The sequence below is a fragment of the Podarcis muralis genome, chromosome 9, assembly GCF_964188315.1.
Source record: "Podarcis muralis chromosome 9, rPodMur119.hap1.1, whole genome shotgun sequence".
Classification (NCBI taxonomy): Eukaryota; Metazoa; Chordata; class Lepidosauria; order Squamata; family Lacertidae; genus Podarcis; species Podarcis muralis.
The window spans coordinates 6,058,242-6,077,623 of NC_135663.1; positions in this window are offsets into that span (position 1 = coordinate 6,058,242).

Here is a 19,382-nt window from a genome sequence, read left to right on the forward strand (position 1 = left end):
TAATAAAAATGATGGTCAGAAGTTGCTGATCTCCTTTGGGCTTTCAAATCTCGGGTGTTTTTTTACACAAGGGAAAGTGTTTATTTTATTGCTAATTCACAAGCCGCCTTTCAGTGGAATTGCCCTCCCAAGGCATTGTGCAAAATAAATATGCATTAAAAAATATAAATTAAAATCTACATCATTCCCCTTCAGTTGAGCAACAAAACGTCATTAAAGACATAATCATAAGCAGATTGAAATGAGGATGTCTTTAGCGTTCTTTTAAAAGTCGCCGGTGATGGGGGACCATACTTCCTGGGAGAGGACCTTCCATAAATATAGGGCCAACCACTCAAAAGGTCCTGCTGCCAGAACACACCTGTCCCAATGTAAGTACACACCTTATTTAAATCCCTCTTCCCCTCAAACCTAGTTAGATTTTATTTAATATTCTGTTCTACTTTTCCAACAACAAATGTAGAGCTCAAAGCGGCTCATGATAATCACAAAAATACTAAGAAACAAACTTTACAATCACTTTCTGTCAAACGGAATAACATATATGAACATACGAAGTTGCCTTTCAGCAGCAGCTAAGGCCACTGATTGGTCTTGCCACCATTGTCCTCTCCTAAGACTGGTAGCTGTTGTCCAAGATCTGATGCCTTGGTCTTTTCCGGCCAGCTGACTTGTTTTTCTTTTTAATTGGTGATGGAGATGTTGGTGGAACCTGACACCTTCGATAATCAGAACAGGTGACTCTGGAGAGATACACCTCCTTGTAGCCCCCAGCCATTGTACTTAAAGCAAATTTGGAGGAGTAGGCTTCCTAGAGTGTAGGTCTTCCTAGAGAGTAGGTCTTAAAAGACCTACACTGGCTCCCAGTACATTTCTAAGCACAATTCAAAGTGTGGGTGTTGACCTTTAAAGCCCTAAACGGCCTTGGTCCAGTATACCTGAAGGAGCGTCTCAACCCCCATCGTTCTGCCCGGACACTGAGGTCCAGCGCCGAGGGCCTTCTGGTGGTTCCCTCGCTGCGAGAAGTGAGGTTACAGGGAACCAGGCAGAGGGACTTCTTGGTAGTGGCACCCGCCCTGTGGAACACCCTTCCATCAGATGTCAAAGAGATAAACAACTACCAGACTTTTAGAAGACATCTGAAGGCAGCCTTGTTTAGGGAAGCTTTTAATGTTTAATAGGTTTTGTATTTTAATATTCTGTTGGAAGCTGCCCAGAGTGGCTGGGGAAACCCAGCCAGATGGGCGGGGTATAAATAATTAAATATTATTATTATTATTATTATTATTAAGTGGAATTCTCCCAAGCATCCTTCAATAAGGACATCCGTGTTGCCTTTTCATTGCTGCCCTCCATGGCATCCATTAGTTGCGAACATTCAGTGGGAGAGAGTTTAATGATGCATCCCTGCCTGAGAATAGATGCTCCCTGTTGTCCTACTAGTGTTCCACTATACCTCATTTGAGGACGTTTGCCAGACATAGGCAGGCTTTGCACAGGCTGAGTATGCTGCCTGGTGTACACCTTAAAACCCAGCCATTTTTCTGCCTTTTCTGAAATAGAATAGAATAGAATAGAATAGAATAGATTCTTTATTGTCATTACACAAGTGCAACATTGCACAAGTGCAACGAAATTGGATGCCATCCCTTAAAACAACAAAAGCAAAACAACAACAACAACCAAACAAACCACATTCCAGCCACACCCACACCAACACCCATCAAACTCCCAGGTCACACTATCGAGTTACAGCATTCAAAAAGGCCACAGCTCTTGGATAGAAACTGTTTTTCAGTCTATTTGTCTTTGACTTGATGTTTCTATATCTCCTGCCAGAAGGCAGTAGTGCAAACAGACTGTGTCCCGGGTGAGATGAATCCTGCAGGATGTTATTTGCTTTCCTAAGACAACGGGAACCGTACAGTTCTTCCAAAGATGGGAGAGGATGACCAATAATCCTTTGGGCTGTGGTTATGACCTTCTGGAGCACCTTCCTCTCCCTAGCTGTACAACTGGAGAACCAAGCACAAATACAGTATGTAAGAATGCTCTCTATGGAGCCTCGGTAGAAGGACACCAGCAGTCTCTCACTCAGATTGTTCTTCTTTAAAAGTCTGAGGAAATAAATTCTCTGCTGGGCCTTCTTCACCAGAGCAGTGGTATTTGCGCTCCAAGTCATGCCCTGATCGATAGTTACTCCCAAAAACCTGAATTCCGCCACCCTCTCCACCCGTTCCCCGTTGATATACAAGGGCTGAATGTCCGCCTTTTTTTTCCTGTAATCCACCACCAATTCCTTGGTCTTAGCCGTATTAAGAGCCAGATTGTTCTCTCCACACCAAACACAGAGCCGCTCCACCTCGTCCCGATAGGCGGACTCATCCCCTCCTGAAATGAGCCCTACCACCGTAGTGTCATCAGCAAACTTGATGATTTTGTTGCTGGAATAGATGGCTGTACAGTCATACGTATAGAGAGCATAGAGCAGGGGACTCAACACACAACCCTGTGGTGAGCCGGTGTTAAGGCTAAGGGCTGTGGACATATGTGACCCTACTCTAACCCTCTGAGAACGTTCTGACAAAAAATCCAAAACCCAGAGACAGGTGGAGTTGGAGAGTCCAATCGCCTCTAGCTTGGACACCAGTCTATGGGGGAGGATAGTGTTAAAAGCAGAGCTAAAATCCACAAACAGCAGCCTCACATAACTCCCCGGCTGCTCCAGATGGGACAGAGCAGCATGGAGAGTGGTGTTGATAGCGTCTTCTGTGGATCTATTTGCCCTGTATGCAAACTGGTAGTTGTCAAAAGTTGATGGAAGACAGGAAATAATGTGACGGCGCACCAGTTTCTCAAAACACTTCATGATGATTGGAGTCAGTGCAACTGGTCTATAGTCATTCAAACTACTGATTGTGGATTTTTTAGGCAGAGGGACAATAGTTGACGACTTCAGGCAGGGTGGGACAATAGACTGGTGTAAGGACTTATTGAAGATCTTAGTAAAGACCCTCGCCAGCTGATCCGCACAGCCCTTCAACACCTTTCCAGTGATGCCATCAGGTCCAGCCGCCTTCCTCGGATTCGCCATCCTCAATACCTGTCTCACCTCATGTTCCTCTACCGTGAATGAGGGGCCCCTATGGGCTGGTGGCTGTAATACCGGCGTCTCAGGTGGCTCCTTCTCGAAGCGAGCAAAGAAGAGGTTAAGCTCCTCCGCCAGCAAAGGGTCACCGTCGACAGCACCAAGGTTAGGTTTGTAGTTGGTAATATGCTGAATCCCCTGCCACATCTGTCTTGTGTTGTTGCTCCTTAAATTATCCTCAATCCTCAGCCTATAATCCAATTTTGCCCGTCGAATACCCCTCCTCAAGTTTGCTCTTGCTACACTGTAAAGCTGCACCTCGCCTGACCTGAAAGCCCTGTTCCTTTCCCGCAACAGGCACTGGACCTCTCTATTCATCAGGGTTTCTGATTGGGGTAAAACCGGATGGATTTATTTACTGTGACAGTGTCTGTGCAGTGATTGATATAGCACAGAACTGCCGCCGTGTGCTCCTCCAGGTCTGAACTATCGAAAATATCCCAATTGGTTCTCTCAAAACAGTCCTGCAGCTGGTGAATAGCACCTTCAGGCCAGATTTTAACAGATTTTAATATTGTGGGAGCCCGTTTCCTGAGTGGGATATATGCTGGTACCAGGAACAGAGACATATGGTCGGACTGGCCCAAGTGTGGCAGCTGTAAAGCCCTATAGCCGTGATTTACATTCGAATAAACTTTATCCAGTGTCTTGTCCCCTCTTGTGGGACATTTCACATGCTGATAGAGCGTTGGGAGCACTGTTTTAAGTTCAACATGGTTGAAGTCTCCCGCAATGATGTGCACAGCTTCAGGATACTTGTCTTGCTGGCTGCTGATAAGGTCCTGCAGGCATCCCAAAGCCAAGTTGGCATTGGCATCTGGTGGCACGTACACACCAGTTAACATAACAGCTGTGAACTCCCTAGGGAGATAGGCTGGTCTACATTTAACAGCCACATATTCCAAATCCGGTGAACAGTGACTGCCCACAGTCTTCGAATTATTGGACCAGCATTTGTTCACATATACACACAGCCCCCCTCCTTTGGTTTTTCCGAAGTCCATGCCTCGGTCATGACGATGTACCGCACAGCCTTCCAACTGAATAGCTGTGTCTGGTATGGACGGTTGAAGCCATGTCTCAATGACAAATAAAACGCAGCAATCTTTTACAAGGCTGTTCTTTGCTGCCTGCAGCCTCAATTCATCCATCTTGTTGGCAAGAGATCTCACATTAGCAAGAAATATGCTAGGGAGCGGTGGTTTAGATGGACTCCTCTGCAATCTTACCAGGACGCCAGCCCGACAACCCCGCCTTTGCCTCCTGTCTCTACGCCGCCTTCGCCTCCTCCCTGGAGGCATAGTAATCCATGGAGAGCCCGGTGGCCTGGCTACTCCCACAGGAATGTTATCTGGGCGAAAATAATCAGCTCTTACAGCTTGTTCACACTGTAACCCGACCTTCAGAAGTTCCTGCCTGCTGTAAATCTTTCTTGCCCGGCCAGACATACTCAGACCAAGTAAAAATAATAAAAACAAAACAAAACGCTGAGGGAGAGCACTAAGCCGCAGCGTCTATGCGCGCTGCCATCTTGTATATCTTGTATCCGGTTACTGGCTATTGGATTCCCATTAAACCACTCCTTTCCTTATCTGCTTGTTCAAGGCTGAATTAATTTTCGGTCCTCTTCACAATCAGGAAGGTGCAAATCCCGTGTAGACAAATGGCATCCCAAAGCCAGCGCCCTACAGCAGCTGAACTGTCAGTTGGACTTTAACTGCCAGTTGGACTTTACCTGGCTACTCCCACAGGAACGTTATCTGGGCGAAAATAATCAGCTCTTACAGCTTGTTCACACTGTAACCCGACCTTCAGAAGTTCCTGCCTGCTGTAAATCTTTCTTGCCCGGCCAGACATACTCAGACCAAGTAAAAATAATAAAAACAAAACAAACAAAACAGAACGCTAAGGGAGAGCACTAAGCCGCAGCGTCTATGCGCGCCGCCATCTTGGAATTGGTCACTTCTATAGCAAACAGCAAAATCCCATTTGTATGCAAGGCCAGGAGCGTAGTTTATAACATCCATGTGCCACAATTCATTTGCATCTCCAAGCCCGGGCTGCTCAACCACTGAATATGAACTCTCCTTGAAAAGCAGTGGGTGACATTAGGACTGGGCGATATATCTGGCTTTCAATATAATGATATATCACCAACATCGTGATACACCAATATATCATGATGTCTGAAATAGAGATGGGAAGGCCTGGGGGAAAAAACAGAAAATTGGGGGGGGGGGACCCCAGTTTTCCCCCTTTTTCCCAAAGCTGTTCTTTTCTGGAAAATTGGGAAAGTGTGTAGAATATTCAAACTATATCAAACCTTTTTCCCCTCAATTTTTCCAGGGGAAAAAATGGCTTTGGGTGAAAGTAGTCCCCCCCCCCCATTGTTCCCAATTTTTCCTGGGCCTCCCCAGCTCTAGTCTGAAATAAGGATGGAGCTATGTAGAGGCACTGGCTGGCTCCCCCCCCCCCACACACACACACTCTGATTTTTGCATAGCACACAAATCATGATTCACAATATATTGCCAGGTCAATAATTATGAAACCGATATCACAATGTGGACTTCAAACCTGTTTTGGACGATATATCGCCCAGCCCTAGGTGATTTCCACAGGCATCTGCAACAGGACTTCTGGTTTCTGTTGGCCCCCTTCAGCTGTCTGTGTCTGCCCTCTCCCCACCCCATGTCAAGGGCTCCCCCAACACACCAGAGCAGATTTTGAGGGTGCCTAGAGGATGTGGGTGGTGCTGTGGGTTAAACCACAGAACCTACGACTTGCTGATCAGAAGGTTGGTGGTTCGAATCCCTGCAACGTCGTGAGCTCCCGTTGCTTGGTCCCTGCTCCTGCCACCTAGCAGTTCAAAAGCACATCAAAATGAAAGTAGATAAATAGGTACCACTCCGGCGGGAAGGTAAACAGTGTTTCCGTGCATTGCTCTGGTTCGCCAGAAGCGGCTTAGTCATGCTGGCCACATGACCCGGAAGCTGTATGCTGGCTCGCTCGTCCAATAAAGCGAGATGAGCGCCGCAACCCCAGAGTCAGCCACGACTGGACCTAATGGTCAGGGGTCCCTTTACCTTCAAGGACAACAGAAGAAGATAGGAAGGAGAAGCCCAGCTGTATGAGCCAGCAGCCACACATGTTATGGTGGGTCTCACCTAGTATGTCTGAGCTGAGAAGACGTAATGGGGAAAGTTATTATTGTTATTTTTAAAAGTGTATACTGCCCTATACCTGTAGATCCCGGGGCACTTCACAACACAAAATCACAACATAAAAAAACCACTAAATGCGTAATAAAAATAACAACAAACACAACCCAATAACCCCTGACTTCCTCAACACATTTAAAAGGGTGTTGGGTGTCAAATCAGCCCAAAGCCTGGTTGAAGAAAGACATTTTCACCTGGAGCCTAAAGTTGTATAATGAAGGTGCCAGCTGAACCTCCCTGGGGAGAGCATCCGACAAATGGGGAGCCACTGCAGAGAAGGCCCTGTTCTCATGTTGCCACCCTCTAGACTTCTCGAGGAGGAGGCACACGAAGGAGGGCCTCAGAGGATGATGTCAGGGTCTGGACTTGTTCACAGGGGTGGAGGAGAGACGGTCCTTGAGGTATTGGGGTCCTGAGCCGTTTAAGGCTTAATAGGTCAAAACCAGCACTATGAATTGGGTCCGGAAACTAATTGGTAGCCAGTGCAGTTGGACCAGGATAAATGTAAGATGCTCAAACTGTCTTGCCCTGGTGAGCAACCTGACTGTCGAATTCTGCACCTGCTGAAGTTTCCAAACCGCCTTCAGAGGCAGCCCTGCGTTATAACATGTAAAAAAGGCATCTCTTCTCCAACCCCCCATGATGAATGTCTCAACATTTGGCAGGGTAAAGACTCTGCCACCCCCTGTCTTTGTTCTTTGGCAGCACCTCTCTAAGCCAAGCTCCGGAGGAAGCTGGTTTGACTAAATTCTCAGTAAAGGTAAAGGGACCCCTGATCATTAGGTCCAGTCGTGGCTGACTCTGGGGTTGCGGCACTCATCTCGCTTTATTGGCCGAGGGAGCTGGCGTACAGCTTCCGGGTCATGTGGCCAGCATGACTAAGTCGGTTCTGGCGAACCAGAACCCAGACCAGAGCAGCGCACGGAAACGCTGTTTACCTTCCCGCCAGAGCGGTACCTATTTATCTTCTTGCACTTTGATGTGCTTTTGAACTGCTAGGTGGCAGGAGCAGGGACTGAGCAACGGGAACCGCCAACCATGCTAAATCCCTTGCTCAAATCCCACATTGGTTAATTTCAGAAGTTATGGGGCCAAGCTGGCACCCAGCAATTTTAGGGGATCCTTGCTCCCCGCAAACCCATAACAGTTGTTTTTCACCTTCACCCTCTGAGCTGATGCATTGGCTGATTTCATTAAGTGATTCCAGGCTGTGTGTGAGAGAGTCTTCCTTAACTTGGAAAACATTTTCATTAACCTCCCTTGGCTTTAAAGAGTGTAATTGCATTTTAATCTTTCATTCCTACATTATCATTCTGGAGACAGAGTCATTTAAGGGTGGATAATTCCTGCTAATGTAATTTTAAGATACAGTAATCTGAAGTCTGGTCTGGTCTCGCAGTGTGTGCACTCAGTCTAGAAGCCACACTTGGGACAGCGGTCAGCTTAAAAAAAAACCCAAAACAACGGAGTGATAATTCACTGATTCACTTGGAAACTTCTGAGGTGGGTTTCAAAAGTGGCAAAGTTTTGAAGGTGATGGGAGATGATATATGAAGGCACCACCTTGCTTCAAGCTAAGCAGGTCTGGGACTGGGCAATGCCTGGATGGGTGCCACAAAATAATAACTCTCCAGTGATGCCAATGGACAGTTCACACACATGCAACACAGCACACAGCACACACACCATAAGAATCCTAGCTCTGTGGTGATGGTTTGAGAAACTCCAGAATGTGGCAGCTAGACTTGCCGACTGGGAGTCTTAAATGATCTACATTAGCTCCCAGTATGTTTCCAAGCACAATTCAAAGTGTTGGTAAAGGTAAAGGGACCCCTGACCATTAGGTCCAGTCGTGACTGACTCTGGGGTTGCGGCGCTCATCTTGCTTTACTGGCTGAGGGAGCCAGCGTACAGCTTCCGGGTCATGTGGCCAGCATAACCAAGCCGCTTCTGGTGAACCAGAGCAGCGCACGGAAACGCTGTTTACCTTCCCGCCGGAGCGGTATCTAGTTATCTACTTGTACTTTTGATGTGCTTTCAAACTGCTAGGTGGGCAGGAGCAGGGACCGAGCAATGGGAACTCACCCCGTCGTGGGGATTCGAACCACGACCTTCTGGTTAGCAAGTCCTAGGCTCTGTGGTTTAACCCACAGCGCCACCCACATCCCTTAAAGTGTTGGTACTGACCTTTAAAGCCCTAAATGGCTTTGGCTCTGTATACCTGAAAGAGGTGGGGTGAGCACTATTTTGGGGACCAACTAGAGCTTTTTTTTTTTCCAGCCAGAGCTCACCAAAGCTCAGCTCTGGCACCTCTCAGATGGATGGCAATGCTATTTTAAGAGAAGAAGGGAGAAGTTTATGGTAAACTCTGGCACCTCTTTTTCTAGAAAAATAGCAGTGGAACAAGTCCACCTTAATGCAGCCTTGGGGGCTACAGGAATCTTTTAACTGGAGATGCTGGGGATTGGACCATTGGAGTTACACCTTCATGTAAAGGTAAAGGTCCCTCTGACCGTTAGGTCCAGTCACAGACAACTCTGGGGTTGCGTGCTCATCTCGCTCTATAGGCCGAGGGAGCCGACGTTTGTCCGCAGACAGTTTTTCCGGGTCATGTGGCTAGCATGACTAAGGAGCTTCTGGCAAAAGAGAGCAGCACATGGGGGCCACCAGGTGGTGCATTGAAAGATGGCCGACAATAACATCTCTCTGACCCACATGAGCTAATTAAGAGGCTGCTATGGGAAGCATGCAGCCTTCCTGGCCCCCCCCCCCAAGGAGATGGGGGGGGACTGCCTTGCCAGCGGTGTCCATAATTCACCCCCGGATTCGAAAGAAGGGGGTGCGGACACTTGGCACAAGCCCTCGTGTGAAGTCGGCTCTTCCTGACGCTGTCTCCAATCAGCGCACTGGTTCGCTTTAGCTCGAAATATATAATTGGAAATATATAATTGGAAAGAAGCTAAAGCACATACATCAAGCGAAGATCGGGAGAAAGACTGCTGATTAATGGATCTCTGTGAGCGGAGTGACGGGCGGGACAAATAAATCAAGTGATGAAGAGACTGGTATGTTTGGAGTGAAACGGAAAGGGGGTGGAGGAAAAAACTTTTCTTTTTTTTGCCTTATGTGAGTATTAATAAACCTCCACCCCAGAGAGAAGAATCGTTGCAATTTATTATTCACAAGCAGGAATTCAAGAACTGTGTGGAGTGAATTATTGATCAAAGAGAGGATTGGTAAACATCGGAGAACGGAGGAAAGTTTTATGACGCAGTTTTAAATGGCGTCTCGCCAAGACAAGCTTGCCTAAGAAGGACGGGGGAAGGAGGACCAGGGTCATCGGAATGTGAATGGTGATCGGAATGTGATCTGAACCTGGCAGAGCCCTCTGAGATATGCTTGGCAAGCCTGGGGAAATCAACGGACAGACTGAGGGAAATTTCTTTACGGAGGTGTGGAAATGGTGTCTGTCCTTATGTGATATGATTTTTGGAGAGTGTAAAACCCACATAGAGGATGTTTGTTTCCAACCCACTTGTGAAGATTATCAGAGATCGCAAAGAAAGGAATATATGATAACAACAAGAAGATGAGGAAAGTAACAAAGAGACTATCTGGACAGAAAATGGATAGAACTGTCAAATTAAAGCAGCAATATAAGTGATGCTTGGACCCCTGTTCGGAGCTTGAAGTATGGGTACCCCCAACAAAAATTTAAAAATCTGGCTGTATAATTTGGAACTAATGTGATTTGGAAATAATGTGATTTGATTGACCTGTTAATAAAAATTATATTTAAAAAAAGAGAGCAGCACATGGAAATGCCGTTTAACTTCCCGCCAGAGAAAGTTATGACATGCTTTCAAACTGCAAGAAGATCAAACCTATCCATTCTGAAGGAAATCAGCCCTGAGTGCTCACTGGAAGGACAGATCCTGAAGCTAAGGCTCCAAGTCTTTGGCCACCTCATGAGAAGAGAAGACTCCTTGGAAAAGACCCTGGTGTTGGGAAAGATGGAGGGCACAAGGACAAGGGGACAAAAGAGGACAAGATGGTGGGACAGTGTTCTCGAAGCTACCAGCATGAGTTTGACCAAACTGCGGGAGGCAGTGGAAGACAGGAGTGCCTGGCGTGCTCTGGTCCATGGGGTCACGAAGAGTCGGACATGACTAAACGACTAAACAACAACAACAAGGTGGGCAGGAGCTGGGACTGAGCAACGGGAGCTCACCCCATCGCGGGGATTTGAACCACCGACCTTCTGATCGGCAAGCCCTAGGCTCTGTGGTTTAGACCACAGCGCCACCCGCGTCCCACTACACCTTCATGTAGAGGTGCATTAAGACATCATCCTGAGAAAAGCAGATCTTGGAAGTCTGTCCGCCTTACAAGATGCTTGTCTGTTTTAGCAAGAGAGGCTGGTAGACAAGACTTGGGTCACTATGACACTGATTCTCCTCTGTGAGCCTTTTTGGCTGCCTCCCCCCCACCCTGCCCAGATATTAATTTCTTACATGGGTGAAGACTGTATTACGGCCATTTCAGCAAGAGTGCATGTGGCTATTTTATGAAGATGACTTTTCATCCTTCGGCGTAAATTGCTGAGCCGTGATTCAAAAGCGTAATGTCCACTCATTTCCCCGTCTCCCTGTAAGTGACTCTGACAGCCACTTCTCAGGCACGCCAGTCCTCTGCCCTGGCTGCTAAATGGGCATCAGATGATATAATTGTGTATAGATTCGGCCGCTGAAGGAAAGTGGAGTGGCAGCAATTTAAACTTCTCCTGTCTCTGTGTGACATCCCCTCCTCCCGCTTTCTTACAGTCACCCATCAAGCTTGAGGTTTCCTCCTTGCATGCCTGCGAAAAAGCCAAATGATCTGCAATTATTGCAGGACTGGAGTTTTTGCACCTTTTCTATCGCAGCACCTTTCTTGGCGATTTGAGATAAGGCGGTACAGTGGTACCTTGGTTCTCAAATGCCTTGGGAGTCAAACAACTTGGAACCCAAACACTGCAAAACCAGAAATAAACGTTCCAGTTTGCGAACTTTTTTCGGAAGCCGAACATGCTCCATTTTGAGTGCCACACTTCCATTTTGAGTGTTACGCTGAGGTCTGTCTGTTTTTGCTATTTATTTTGCATTTTTGTTTTTGCAGCTCTTTTTTTGTTTTGTTCAGCTACTGATTGATTGATTGATTGATTGTGTGTGTGACTGCACTACATTGTTTATTGCTTTCATTTTATGGATCAATGGTCTCATTAGATAGTAAAGTTCATGTTAAATTGCTGTTTTAGGGGTTGTTTTTAAAAGACTGGAACGGATTAATCCATTTTGCATTACTTTCTATGGGCAAGCGCGCCTTGGTTTTGGAACGCTTTGGTTTTGGAACAGACTTCCAGAACGGATTAAGTTTGAGAATCAAGGTACCACTGTAGTTTGCTTGGTTTCTAAAGAGGTTGCAGCTGCAAACCTGTATCATTATCCTGTGTTATAGATTGATTCTATTATGGTGTTAATAGATTGGGAGGAATTGCCCCTCCTGAACTCAATAAATTAATAAATTGTGAGTTTTTGATTACTTGGCATGTGAAGGGAGAAATATAAGCTGCAGAGGAAATCATGAAGTAGCCTATGCAAAATGACCTGATCAAGCTCGAGCCATTAAGAAACAAAAGAGGGCCATTGAGAGCCATGGGCAATGCAACTGTCCTCCTTCCTTGCCCTGAAATGTGGACAGAGACTGGGCGTTTGGAAGCTTGCCATAGCAACTGGGTGCGAGGTGACAGGGAAAGAGAGTTTTGAGCAAGAGTTGCTGAGAAGTAGAAGGGGAAGAAGAAAGACGGGGATCCATCTTGGGCAGGCTGGCTGCAGGCTGGCTAGAGAGATGCCTTGGACTCCAGAGCTGCACTGCTGTGAGCGACAAGCCCCTCTTGAAATGACCGTGCTGTAAAATCTGAACTCCCTCCATGCAGACTGAAGGTGTAAATAAATAATAATAATAATAATAATAATAATAATAATAATAATAATAATATATATATATATATATATATATATATATATATATATATATATATTTGCTTTCGTAGATTTTCACGGGTACAGGAATGCAGGTTTTGGTGTCCTCGGGTGTCTTCCCGTGTAAAAGTTGGGGTGTCTAGGCGACGTTTCGACGAGGTCTCACTCGTCATCTTCAGGCTGGTGCTTTCGGCTTCTTGTTACTGGAACAGAGCAGGATCTCAGTGTTTGAGTTCCTATAAATACTGTTGAGGAGGTGTGGCCTCTAATGTTCTTGGGCAGAGAGGAAGTTCCCAGGCTAGTGTGCCTTTTCTTCTTTTGTTTCTTAATTACTTGAGGGATATCTTGAGTGATTTCTTGAGTTGTATCCTGAGTACCACTTAGGTGGGTCATTAGGTGTGGATTAGTTGCTAAAGCCTTTGTGTCTTGACCTCTTGAACTTTGTGAAGAGTTTTTCTGGGAAGATGGTTGTACTGCATTTTGTTGTGCTCTGGCTTGGCTTCGTGTATAGGGGCGAGCTGTGGTTTTGTGGTCTGTGCCAGCCAGATCTGTGTAGGGATTGCAGGGGGGTGCAGCATCCGGAGGTGCCACCATGGTTTGGCTACTGGATGGTATCTGTAATTCATCTGTGGAGAGGGTCTGGGTTTGGGTCTGGTGTGGTTGATTGGTGATGGCGTTCTGTGTGCCTCTGGCTCTGGTGTCAGTTTTTGTGGGGAGGGCTAATTTCCAGATGTCTGGCAAGCGGGATGTGTCGTCACGCTTGTTCATGTTGTGAGGGTGTTTCTCTATCTCGATGGCTTCCATGATTATTCTCTTGTGGTGATGTTCCATGTTAAAGAGCAATTTGGAATCTGCAAAATTAATTTCGTGTCCTGTTTCTTTCATGTGTTGGAAAAGAGAGGAAGTTTTTTCTTCTTTTTTGACGGCATTCTTGTGTTCTGCGATACGTGCATTTATTCGTCTGTTAGTTTGTCCAATGTACGTGGCTGGGCAGACTTTGCAGGGTATTTCATAGACCCCTTGGTTTTCCAACTGGATTTTATCCTTGGGGTTTCTGAGGATATTGGCTATTTTTTGGTTGGTGCAAAAGGCTGTTTTGATATTGTGTTTATGGAGGATTTTGCTAATTTTATCTGTAGTGCCCTTGATATAAGGGAGGAGGGCCATGCCATTGTTTTCTTCTGTGTCTTGGTTTTTGGGGGGTGTTTCTTTTTGGATTAGCTTCGTAACCCTGTTTTGCTGGTATCCATTGGCAATTAACACATTTGAGAGATTCTGTAACTCAGTTGTCAAGTGGTTTTTGTCAGCCAGGCGTTTGGTTCTGGAGATGAGAGTCTTGGCTACGGAGTTTATTTGTGCAGGGTGGTGGTGTGATTGTGCATGTAAGTAGCGGTTGGTGTGTGTTTTTTTCCGGTAGATAGTGTGTCCTAGGGAGCCATCAGGTTTTTTGTAGATTAGGACGTCAAGGAAGGGAAGTTGGTTGTTGGCTTCTATTTCCATAGTGAAACTTTGGCTCAGATATGTTGACGACACCTTTGTAATTTGGCCACACGGGAAGGAAAAACTGGATAGCTTCCTCACACATCTCAACAGCCTACACCCCAAAATACAATTCACTATGGAAATAGAAGCCAACAACCAACTTCCCTTCCTTGACGTCCTAATCTACAAAAAACCTGATGGCTCCCTAGGACACACTATCTACCGGAAAAAAACACACACCAACCGCTACTTACATGCACAATCACACCACCACCCTGCACAAATAAACTCCGTAGCCAAGACTCTCATCTCCAGAACCAAACGCCTGGCTGACAAAAACCACTTGACAACTGAGTTACAGAATCTCTCAAATGTGTTAATTGCCAATGGATACCAGCAAAACAGGGTTACGAAGCTAATCCAAAAAGAAACACCCCCCAAAAACCAAGACACAGAAGAAAACAATGGCATGGCCCTCCTCCCTTATATCAAGGGCACTACAGATAAAATTAGCAAAATCCTCCATAAACACAATATCAAAACAGCCTTTTGCACCAACCAAAAAATAGCCAATATCCTCAGAAACCCCAAGGATAAAATCCAGTTGGAAAACCAAGGGGTCTATGAAATACCCTGCAAAGTCTGCCCAGCCACGTACATTGGACAAACTAACAGACGAATAAATGCACGTATCGCAGAACACAAGAATGCCGTCAAAAAAGAAGAAAAAACTTCCTCTCTTTTCCAACACATGAAAGAAACAGGACACGAAATTAATTTTGCAGATTCCAAATTGCTCTTTAACATGGAACATCACCACAAGAGAATAATCATGGAAGCCATCGAGATAGAGAAACACCCTCACAACATGAACAAGCGTGACGACACATCCCGCTTGCCAGACATCTGGAAATTAGCCCTCCCCACAAAAACTGACACCAGAGCCAGAGGCACACAGAACGCCATCACCAATCAACCACACCAGACCCAAACCCAGACCCTCTCCACAGATGAATTACAGATACCATCCAGTAGCCAAACCATGGTGGCACCTCCGGATGCTGCACCCCCCTGCAATCCCTACACAGATCTGGCTGGCACAGACCACAAAACCACAGCTCGCCCCTATACACGAAGCCAAGCCAGAGCACAACAAAATGCAGTACAACCATCTTCCCAGAAAAACTCTTCACAAAGTTCAAGAGGTCAAGACACAAAGGCTTTAGCAACTAATCCACACCTAATGACCCACCTAAGTGGTACTCAGGATACAACTCAAGAAATCACTCAAGATATCCCTCAAGTAATTAAGAAACAAAAGAAGAAAAGGCACACTAGCCTGGGAACTTCCTCTCTGCCCAAGAACATTAGAGGCCACACCTCCTCAACAGTATTTATAGGAACTCAAACACTGAGATCCTGCTCTGTTCCAGTAACAAGAAGCCGAAAGCACCAGCCTGAAGATGACGAGTGAGACCTCGTCGAAACGTCGCCTAGACACCCCAACTTTTACACGGGAAGACACCCGAGGACACCAAAACCTGCATATATATATATATATATATCCCGCTGTCCCCAGCTGAAGCCGGGCTCAGAGTGGCTAACAACAATAAAAGTAACACAACATTCTAAAATCATTTCAAAATCAAATTCATGGCAACCATTGGGCTAGAGTTCTGTGAGGATTACCAAAGGCTGTGCCTTGGCCAAAGGCCTGGTGGAACAGCTCTGTCTTGCAGGCCCTGCAGAAAGATGTCAAGCCCCGCAGGGCCCTAGTCTCTTGGGACAGAGTGTTCCACCAGATCGGGGCCACAGCCAAAAAAGCCCTGGCTCTGGTTGAGGCCAGCCTAACCTCTCTGTGGCCCGGGACCTCCAAGATGTTTTTGTTTGAAGACCGTAAGGTCCTCCATGGGACATACCAGGAGAGGCGGTTCCGTAGGTACGAGGGTCCTAGGCTCCATAGGGCTTTAAAGGTTAAAACCAGCACCTTAAACCTGACCCTGTACTGCACCGGGAGCCAGAGCAGCTGGTATAGCATCGGGTGAATGTGATCCTGCGGCGAGGACCCCGTAAGGAGTCTCACCGCGGCATTCTGCATCTGCTGGAGTGGATAAATAAGTGAATAAACCATATTTCTTAAAGCTACACCTGTCTCTGCCGTGCCTCAATTCTCCAATGGGGCACAGACCCTGGGTGAGTGCTGGAAACGCCCTGGGATTTTGCCACCACTCAGCAGAGAGATGGAGAGGCGCCCAGCTTTTCTAACAATGTTTACATCCCACCCTTCTTCTAAGGAGCTCAAGAGAGCACACATGGTCATCTCTCTCACTGTTTTATCCTTACAAAGCGTGTTCTCCTTCATGGAGAGCACGTGTTGCGGTGGGGGCCTCCAGGACACTCCAAAGTTGGGGGGCGGGCTAATTGATCATTGGCCACTGATGCGATTGGGGTTTCCCTTGTTGTTGGGATGAAGTTAATGTTGCCATTTGTTGACTGACAGCCAGAAATGCTAAAACTCCTTGCACGAGGCTAGGGCTTCCTCTTTTCGCCCGGGCATCGGATTGCCCGTCCCTCCCTCCCTAGAATAGGGTTGTTCGCTTTGACCTTGCTATGCCTGCCATGGGGTCATCTGCTCTTGGGGCAGGGGCCCGGTAGGAATTTTGTCCATCTGGCTGATTGGCTGGGGCCATTTGGTTTTTGCCTACTGCGTAGCAAATCGTCACAACTTGTAAGGTTGCGGTTAGGCATTGGTTTATGGTTTGGTTGGTTGAGGGGCATGGATTGGCTGTGCCTGCCCCTCTAATGCTGCTGCTGCAAGGGATTCCGTTAAAGGAATCAGGGGCTAACTATTGCTTGTCCACTCTGTCAAGGGGGCTCGGGCCATAGCAATGAGCTCCTGGTTGCATTTGGGGAGGGCTGAGGGCAGCTTCCCTGCTCCGTCACTACCCCCAAGTGTATTCCCCTTTTCTGACTTTTGCATCGTGCGGAATGTCAGTCTGTCCCCCATGGTGGGGGCAGATAGTCGCAACCAATGCCTAAGCAACCACTCACATGTTTGTATTTTAATAAAGTTGTGGCCAAAATTATGCCAAAAACCATAAACAAAAATTCTGTGTGATGTGTGAGTTATTGGGGTGGCCCTGGGGACCTCGACATGCAACAACCCTGCAAGGGAGGTTAGGGTGAGGGACTGTAAGTGGCCTGAGGCTACATGGTGAACTTCCTGCCTCCTGGTCCAACCACTTTGCCACATTGACTTTTCTCCTTTCACACTCTCATCCCCCATTAATAAAAACAATGTGTGTGCCCCCCCCCCCGATGGAGCAACAACTTTACATTCATAAACCTATATGAGCACCATACCTTCTGACAACACATCTTCTCCCAAATTTATTCGCCGGAAATAAACCTCCTTCCCTTCTCTGCCTACCTGCTATGTACTTCTTCCCCTTCTTCTGAGGCAAGCTGCACGCAGCAGGAATTTCGGATGTGATGTTCTGCTAAGCCGTCATTACCCTCGCCCCCTCCGCTCCTCATTTTCCTCTTAATTAAACAATGAACAGCGACCTTTCATAATTCCTGTTGAAAGATGAGAAGAATCTGCCATGCTGATCTGCCCGGGCAGCAACGGGCCCTCTGAGAGGGGTTCGTTGACGCGTTTGCAAGTCACAAGATTCCCCCTTGCATATTAATTCCACGTTCCTAAGGTCATTCCCTGCTGGTGTCAGGTCTGGGAAGCGTCTTCCTTTGGGGACCACACTGCAGGGGTGGCGTGGGGGGGCATCTGAGGAGAAGTTGCTCGGAGTTGGGGGGAGTTTTTTGGGCCCAAACAAACCACAACACTGCAAAACAGAGGGAGGAGGTTTGGTGAGGGTTGACTCACCAATGGGCACTACATTGGCAGTCCTTGAATCAAAACATGGAGGTAGCCTTCACACTTCCTCTTTTCTTTCCCCCCTCTTTTTTTCCTTTTTTAAAAAAAATATTTTATTTTTGTTGTTGTTGTTGTTGTTGTTGTTGTTGTTTAGTCGTTTAGTCATGTCCGACTCTTCGTGACCCTATGGACCAGAGCACGCCAGGCACTCCTGTCTTCCACGGCCTCCCGTAGTTTGGTCAAACTCATGCTGGTAGCTTCGAGAACACTATCCAACCATCTCGTCCTCCGTTGTCCCCTTCTCCTTGTGCCCTCCATCTTTCCCAACATCAGGGTCTTTTCCAGGGAGTCTTCTCTTCTCATGAGGTGGCCAAAGTATTGGAGCCGCAGCTTCACGATCTGTCCTTCCAGTGAGCACTCAGGGCTGATTTCCTTCAGAATGGAGAGGTTTGATCTTCTTGCAGTCCATGGGACTCTCAAGAATCTCCTCCAGCATCATAATTCAAAAGCATCAATTCTTCGGCGATCAGCCTTCTTTATGGTCCAGCTCTCACTTCCATACATCACTACTGGGAAAACCATGGCTTTAACTGTACAAACCTTTGTCAGCAAGGTGATGTTTTTTGTCCCTAGGACTAAGTGGGATGGTACCCTTGTCACCTCACCGACAAATTCCCGATGATCTTTTTTGTGGGCCCTGCCCACGCCTCGCTCCCAGCAGAATCTCGGAGAGGATGTCTCTCTGCCAGGGTACAGATGGCATCCCCACGCAAACACCACATCCTGATGGCAGTGCGGCCGTTCAGCCCCGGTTCATGCAGCCAAAACTCATCCTCCACAAAAATCCCCATCTGTGTGAGGATGAACGACTTCCACAATGGCCTTCTCCGAAAGGCCTTCTAAGGTTTCTCCTTGTGGTTTGGGAGGAAAGCGAACTGGAAGAGCTCAGCTTCTAACCCCAAGCACAGAGAAGCCAAGGAGAACTTCTCTCTGCCTTTAAAAGCTGCAGCAAGAAGCGCCAATATCTTGCCCGCTGCAGATTTCGCTCTTTTCATTTGGCAAACTTCGCCAGCAGAGTTGTCTCCATCTGTGTTGGCCAAAGAGTTGAATGTGCTTTTAATACCCTCCAGCATTATATTATTATTATTATTATTATTATTATTATCCCCGAGGAGGCAGGGCAGCATGCAGATATACAACTTACAAACAAAAACATTACAAAACAGTTTGAAACGCTGTAGAAATAATTACAATTGAAAACTTTCTAGTACAATTAAACTGCAGTTAAAAACACAGTTCCATCCAATGTTCTTGAGGTTGCCAGCGACAGTGTTCCTCAGCCACTAAATGCCTAGGTAAGTTTTCAGATTGCTCCTGCAAGTTAATAATGATGGAGACGGGCTCACCTCACTAGGGAGGGCATTCCACAATGGGGAAGTCACCACTGAAAAGGCCCCGTCATGGGTTAGCATCAAACAAGCAGCCCATGGGAGGAGGGAAGATTCACCATGCCAGATGTGGCCGATATTGGGATGGCAGTGAGACTCTTGATGGCTCAAGCAGGACCTGCGTGCCTAAAGCAAAGGGCCAGATGGCAACCTCACCAAATCCACAAAAGTTGGTAGTAATGTTTTTCT